The sequence below is a fragment of the Lampetra planeri genome, chromosome 4, assembly GCF_965212315.1.
Source record: "Lampetra planeri chromosome 4, kcLamPlan1.2.h2, whole genome shotgun sequence".
NCBI classification, from domain to species: Eukaryota; Metazoa; Chordata; class Hyperoartia; order Petromyzontiformes; family Petromyzontidae; genus Lampetra; species Lampetra planeri.
Window position 1 is genome coordinate 16012758 of NC_136110.1, and position 7500 is coordinate 16020257.

The window sequence follows — 7500 nt, forward strand, 5'->3', positions numbered from 1 at the left end:
TGCACTCAAAAAAGTCAAAATTTTTACACATAGACCCCATCAAACGGGAGAAATTGGCCCGGATTGCTCTCATGTGCGTTACGGGGCATCGTTTCTCTCGCGCCGAATTCTCTCGAGCTGGGAAATCGCTCATTTTTGCGTCGCCAAATATCGTACGAACGCCGTGAAACTTCCACAGGCTTTTTCAGCAGATTTGCACCTGCACTCAAAAAAGTCAAAATTTTTACACATAGACCCCATCAAACGGGAGAAATTGGCCCGGATTGCTCTCATGTGCGTTACGGGGCATCGTTTCTCTCGCGCCGAATTCCATCGAGCTGGGAAATCGCTCATTTTTGCGTCGCCAAATATCGTACGAACGCCGTGAAACTTCCACAGGCTTTTTCAGCAGATTTGCACCTGCACTCAAAAAAGTCAAAATTTTTACACATAGACCCCATCAAACGGGAGAAATTGGCCCGGATTGCTCTCATGTGCGTTACGGGGCATCGTTTCTCTCGCGCCGAATTCTCTCGAGCTGGGAAATCGCTCATTTTTGCGTCGCCAAATATCGTACGAACGCCGTGAAACTTCCACAGGCTTTTTCAGCAGATTTGCACGTGCACTCAAAAAAGTCAAAATTTTTACACATAGACCCCATCAAACGGGAGAAATTGGCCCGGATTGCTCTCATGTGCGTTACGGGGCATCGTTTCTGTCGCGCCGAATTCCATCGAGCTGGGAAATCGCTCATTTTTGCGTCGCCAAATATCGTACGAACGCCGTGAAACTTCCACAGGCTTTTTCAGCAGATTTGCACGTGCACTCAAAAAAGTCAAAATTTGTACACATAGACCCCATCAAACGGGAGAAATTGGCCCGGATTGCTCTCATGTGCGTTACGGGGCATCGTTTCTCTCGCGCCGAATTCTCTCGAGCTGGGAAATCGCTCATTTTTGCGTCGCCAAATATCGTACGAACGCCGTGAAACTTCCACAGGCTTTTTCAGCAGATTTGCACCTGCACTCAAAAAAGTCAAAATTTTTACACATAGACCCCATCAAACGGGAGAAATTGGCCCGGATTGCTCTCATGTGCGTTACGGGGCATCGTTTCTGTCGCGCCGAATTCCATCGAGCTGGGAAATCGCTCATTTTTGCGTCGCCAAATATCGTACGAACGCCGTGAAACTTCCACAGGCTTTTCCAGCAGATTTGCACGTGCACTCAAAAAAGTCAAAATTTTTACACATAGACCCCATCAAACGGGAGAAATTGGCCCGGATTGCTCTCATGTGCGTTACGGGGCATCGTTTCTCTCGCGCCGAATTCTCTCGAGCTGGGAAATCGCTCATTTTTGCGTCGCCAAATATCGTACGAACGCCGTGAAACTTCCACAGGCTTTTTCAGCAGATTTGCACGTGCACTCAAAAAAGTCAAAATTTTTACACATAGACCCCATCAAACGGGAGAAATTGGCCGGGATTGCTCTCATGTGCGTTACGGGGCATCGTTTCTCTCGCGCCGAATTCCATCGAGCTGGGAAATCGCTCATTTTTGCGTCGCCAAATATCGTACGAACGCCGTGAAACTTCCACAGGCTTTTCCAGCAGATTGGCACGTGCACTCAAAAAAGTCAAAATTTGTACACATAGACCCCATCAAACGGGAGAAATTGGCCGGGATTGCTCTCATGTGCGTTACGGGGCATCGTTTCTCTCGCTCCGAATTCCATCGAGCTGGGAAATCGCTCATTTTTGCGTCGCCAAATATCGTACGAACGCCGTGAAACTTCCACAGGCTTTTCCAGCAGATTTGCACCTGCACTCAAAAAAGTCATAATTTTTACACATAGACCCCATCAAACGGGAGAAATTGGCCCGGATTGCTCTCATGTGCGTTACGGGGCATCGTTTCTCTCGCGCCGAATTCTCTCGAGCTGGGAAATCGCTCATTTTTGCGTCGCCAAATATCGTACGAACGCCGTGAAACTTCCACAGGCTTTTTCAGCAGATTTGCACGTGCACTCAAAAAAGTCAAAATTTTTACACATAGACCCCATCAAACGGGAGAAATTGGCCCGGATTGCTCTCATGTGCGTTACGGGGCATCGTTTCTCTCGCGCCGAATTCCATCGAGCTGGGAAATCGCTCATTTTTGCGTCGCCAAATATCGTACGAACGCCGTGAAACTTCCACAGGCTTTTTCAGCAGATTTGCACCTGCACTCAAAAAAGTCAAAATTTTTACACATAGACCCCATCAAACGGGAGAAATTGGCCCGGATTGCTCTCATGTGCGTTACGGGGCATCGTTTCTCTCGCGCCGAATTCTCTCGAGCTGGGAAATCGCTCATTTTTGCGTCGCCAAATATCGTACGAACGCCGTGAAACTTCCACAGGCTTTTTCAGCAGATTTGCACGTGCACTCAAAAAAGTCAAAATTTTTACACATAGACCCCATCAAACGGGAGAAATTGGCCGGGATTGCTCTCATGTGCGTTACGGGGCATCGTTTCTCTCGCTCCGAATTCCATCGAGCTGGGAAATCGCTCATTTTTGCGTCGCCAAATATCGTACGAACGCCGTGAAACTTCCACAGGCTTTTTCAGCAGATTTGCACGTGCACTCAAAAAAGTCAAAATTTTTACACATAGACCCCATCAAACGGGAGAAATTGGCCGGGATTGCTCTCATGTGCGTTACGGGGCATCGTTTCTCTCGCGCCGAATTCCATCGAGCTGGGAAATCGCTCATTTTTGCGTCGCCAAATATCGTACGAACGCCGTGAAACTTCCACAGGCTTTTCCAGCAGATTTGCACCTGCACTCAAAAAAGTCAAAATTTTTACACATAGACCCCATCAAACGGGAGAAATTGGCCCGGATTGCTCTCATGTGCGTTACGGGGCATCGTTTCTCTCGCGCCGAATTCTCTCGAGCTGGGAAATCGCTCATTTTTGCGTCGCCAAATATCGTACGAACGCCGTGAAACTTCCACAGGCTTTTTCAGCAGATTTGCACGTGCACTCAAAAAAGTCAAAATTTGTACACATAGACCCCATCAAACGGGAGAAATTGGCCCGGATTGCTCTCATGTGCGTTACGGGGCATCGTTTCTCTCGCGCCGAATTCTCTCGAGCTGGGAAATCGCTCATTTTTGCGTCGCCAAATATCGTACGAACGCCGTGAAACTTCCACAGGCTTTTTCAGCAGATTTGCACCTGCACTCAAAAAAGTCAAAATTTTTACACATAGACCCCATCAAACGGGAGAAATTGGCCCGGATTGCTCTCATGTGCGTTACGGGGCATCGTTTCTGTCGCGCCGAATTCCATCGAGCTGGGAAATCGCTCATTTTTGCGTCGCCAAATATCGTACGAACGCCGTGAAACTTCCACAGGCTTTTCCAGCAGATTTGCACGTGCACTCAAAAAAGTCAAAATTTTTACACATAGACCCCATCAAACGGGAGAAATTGGCCCGGATTGCTCTCATGTGCGTTACGGGGCATCGTTTCTCTCGCGCCGAATTCTCTCGAGCTGGGAAATCGCTCATTTTTGCGTCGCCAAATATCGTACGAACGCCGTGAAACTTCCACAGGCTTTTTCAGCAGATTTGCACGTGCACTCAAAAAAGTCAAAATTTTTACACATAGACCCCATCAAACGGGAGAAATTGGCCGGGATTGCTCTCATGTGCGTTACGGGGCATCGTTTCTCTCGCTCCGAATTCCATCGAGCTGGGAAATCGCTCATTTTTGCGTCGCCAAATATCGTACGAACGCCGTGAAACTTCCACAGGCTTTTTCAGCAGATTTGCACGTGCACTCAAAAAAGTCAAAATTTTTACACATAGACCCCATCAAACGGGAGAAATTGGCCGGGATTGCTCTCATGTGCGTTACGGGGCATCGTTTCTCTCGCGCCGAATTCCATCGAGCTGGGAAATCGCTCATTTTTGCGTCGCCAAATATCGTACGAACGCCGTGAAACTTCCACAGGCTTTTCCAGCAGATTGGCACGTGCACTCAAAAAAGTCAAAATTTTTACACATAGACCCCATCAAACGGGAGAAATTGGCCCGGATTGCTCTCATGTGCGTTACGGGGCATCGTTTCTCTCGCGCCGAATTCTCTCGAGCTGGGAAATCGCTCATTTTTGCGTCGCCAAATATCGTACGAACGCCGTGAAACTTCCACAGGCTTTTTCAGCAGATTTGCACGTGCACTCAAAAAAGTCAAAATTTTTACACATAGACCCCATCAAACGGGAGAAATTGGCCGGGATTGCTCTCATGTGCGTTACGGGGCATCGTTTCTCTCGCGCCGAATTCCATCGAGCTGGGAAATCGCTCATTTTTGCGTCGCCAAATATCGTACGAACGCCGTGAAACTTCCACAGGCTTTTCCAGCAGATTGGCACGTGCACTCAAAAAAGTCAAAATTTGTACACATAGACCCCATCAAACGGGAGAAATTGGCCGGGATTGCTCTCATGTGCGTTACGGGGCATCGTTTCTCTCGCTCCGAATTCCATCGAGCTGGGAAATCGCTCATTTTTGCGTCGCCAAATATCGTACGAACGCCGTGAAACTTCCACAGGCTTTTCCAGCAGATTTGCACCTGCACTCAAAAAAGTCATAATTTTTACACATAGACCCCATCAAACGGGAGAAATTGGCCCGGATTGCTCTCATGTGCGTTACGGGGCATCGTTTCTCTCGCGCCGAATTCTCTCGAGCTGGGAAATCGCTCATTTTTGCGTCGCCAAATATCGTACGAACGCCGTGAAACTTCCACAGGCTTTTTCAGCAGATTTGCACGTGCACTCAAAAAAGTCAAAATTTTTACACATAGACCCCATCAAACGGGAGAAATTGGCCCGGATTGCTCTCATGTGCGTTACGGGGCATCGTTTCTCTCGCGCCGAATTCCATCGAGCTGGGAAATCGCTCATTTTTGCGTCGCCAAATATCGTACGAACGCCGTGAAACTTCCACAGGCTTTTTCAGCAGATTTGCACCTGCACTCAAAAAAGTCAAAATTTTTACACATAGACCCCATCAAACGGGAGAAATTGGCCCGGATTGCTCTCATGTGCGTTACGGGGCATCGTTTCTCTCGCGCCGAATTCTCTCGAGCTGGGAAATCGCTCATTTTTGCGTCGCCAAATATCGTACGAACGCCGTGAAACTTCCACAGGCTTTTTCAGCAGATTTGCACGTGCACTCAAAAAAGTCAAAATTTTTACACATAGACCCCATCAAACGGGAGAAATTGGCCGGGATTGCTCTCATGTGCGTTACGGGGCATCGTTTCTCTCGCTCCGAATTCCATCGAGCTGGGAAATCGCTCATTTTTGCGTCGCCAAATATCGTACGAACGCCGTGAAACTTCCACAGGCTTTTTCAGCAGATTTGCACGTGCACTCAAAAAAGTCAAAATTTTTACACATAGACCCCATCAAACGGGAGAAATTGGCCGGGATTGCTCTCATGTGCGTTACGGGGCATCGTTTCTCTCGCGCCGAATTCCATCGAGCTGGGAAATCGCTCATTTTTGCGTCGCCAAATATCGTACGAACGCCGTGAAACTTCCACAGGCTTTTCCAGCAGATTTGCACCTGCACTCAAAAAAGTCAAAATTTTTACACATAGACCCCATCAAACGGGAGAAATTGGCCCGGATTGCTCTCATGTGCGTTACGGGGCATCGTTTCTCTCGCGCCGAATTCTCTCGAGCTGGGAAATCGCTCATTTTTGCGTCGCCAAATATCGTACGAACGCCGTGAAACTTCCACAGGCTTTTTCAGCAGATTTGCACGTGCACTCAAAAAAGTCAAAATTTGTACACATAGACCCCATCAAACGGGAGAAATTGGCCCGGATTGCTCTCATGTGCGTTACGGGGCATCGTTTCTCTCGCGCCGAATTCTCTCGAGCTGGGAAATCGCTCATTTTTGCGTCGCCAAATATCGTACGAACGCCGTGAAACTTCCACAGGCTTTTTCAGCAGATTTGCACCTGCACTCAAAAAAGTCAAAATTTTTACACATAGACCCCATCAAACGGGAGAAATTGGCCCGGATTGCTCTCATGTGCGTTACGGGGCATCGTTTCTGTCGCGCCGAATTCCATCGAGCTGGGAAATCGCTCATTTTTGCGTCGCCAAATATCGTACGAACGCCGTGAAACTTCCACAGGCTTTTCCAGCAGATTTGCACGTGCACTCAAAAAAGTCAAAATTTTTACACATAGACCCCATCAAACGGGAGAAATTGGCCCGGATTGCTCTCATGTGCGTTACGGGGCATCGTTTCTCTCGCGCCGAATTCTCTCGAGCTGGGAAATCGCTCATTTTTGCGTCGCCAAATATCGTACGAACGCCGTGAAACTTCCACAGGCTTTTTCAGCAGATTTGCACCTGCACTCAAAAAAGTCAAAATTTTTACACATAGACCCCATCAAACGGGAGAAATTGGCCCGGATTGCTCTCATGTGCGTTACGGGGCATCGTTTCTCTCGCGCCGAATTCCATCGAGCTGGGAAATCGCTCATTTTTGCGTCGCCAAATATCGTACGAACGCCGTGAAACTTCCACAGGCTTTTTCAGCAGATTTGCACGTGCACTCAAAAAAGTCAAAATTTTTACACATAGACCCCATCAAACGGGAGAAATTGGCCCGGATTGCTCTCATGTGCGTTACGGGGCATCGTTTCTCTCGCGCCGAATTCTCTCGAGCTGGGAAATCGCTCATTTTTGCGTCGCCAAATATCGTACGAACGCCGTGAAACTTCCACAGGCTTTTTCAGCAGATTTGCACGTGCACTCAAAAAAGTCAAAATTTGTACACATAGACCCCATCAAACGGGAGAAATTGGCCGGGATTGCTCTCATGTGCGTTACGGGGCATCGTTTCTCTCGCTCCGAATTCCATCGAGCTGGGAAATCGCTCATTTTTGCGTCGCCAAATATCGTACGAACGCCGTGAAACTTCCACAGGCTTTTTCAGCAGATTTGCACGTGCACTCAAAAAAGTCAAAATTTTTACACATAGACCCCATCAAACGGGAGAAATTGGCCGGGATTGCTCTCATGTGCGTTACGGGGCATCGTTTCTCTCGCGCCGAATTCCATCGAGCTGGGAAATCGCTCATTTTTGCGTCGCCAAATATCGTACGAACGCCGTGAAACTTCCACAGGCTTTTCCAGCAGATTTGCACGTGCACTCAAAAAAGTCAAAATTTTTACACATAGACCCCATCAAACGGGAGAAATTGGCCCGGATTGCTCTCATGTGCGTTACGGGGCATCGTTTCTCTCGCGCCGAATTCTCTCGAGCTGGGAAATCGCTCATTTTTGCGTCGCCAAATATCGTACGAACGCCGTGAAACTTCCACAGGCTTTTTCAGCAGATTTGCACCTGCACTCAAAAAAGTCAAAATTTTTACACATAGACCCCATCAAACGGGAGAAATTGGCCCGGATTGCTCTCATGTGCGTTACGGGGCATCGTTTCTCTTG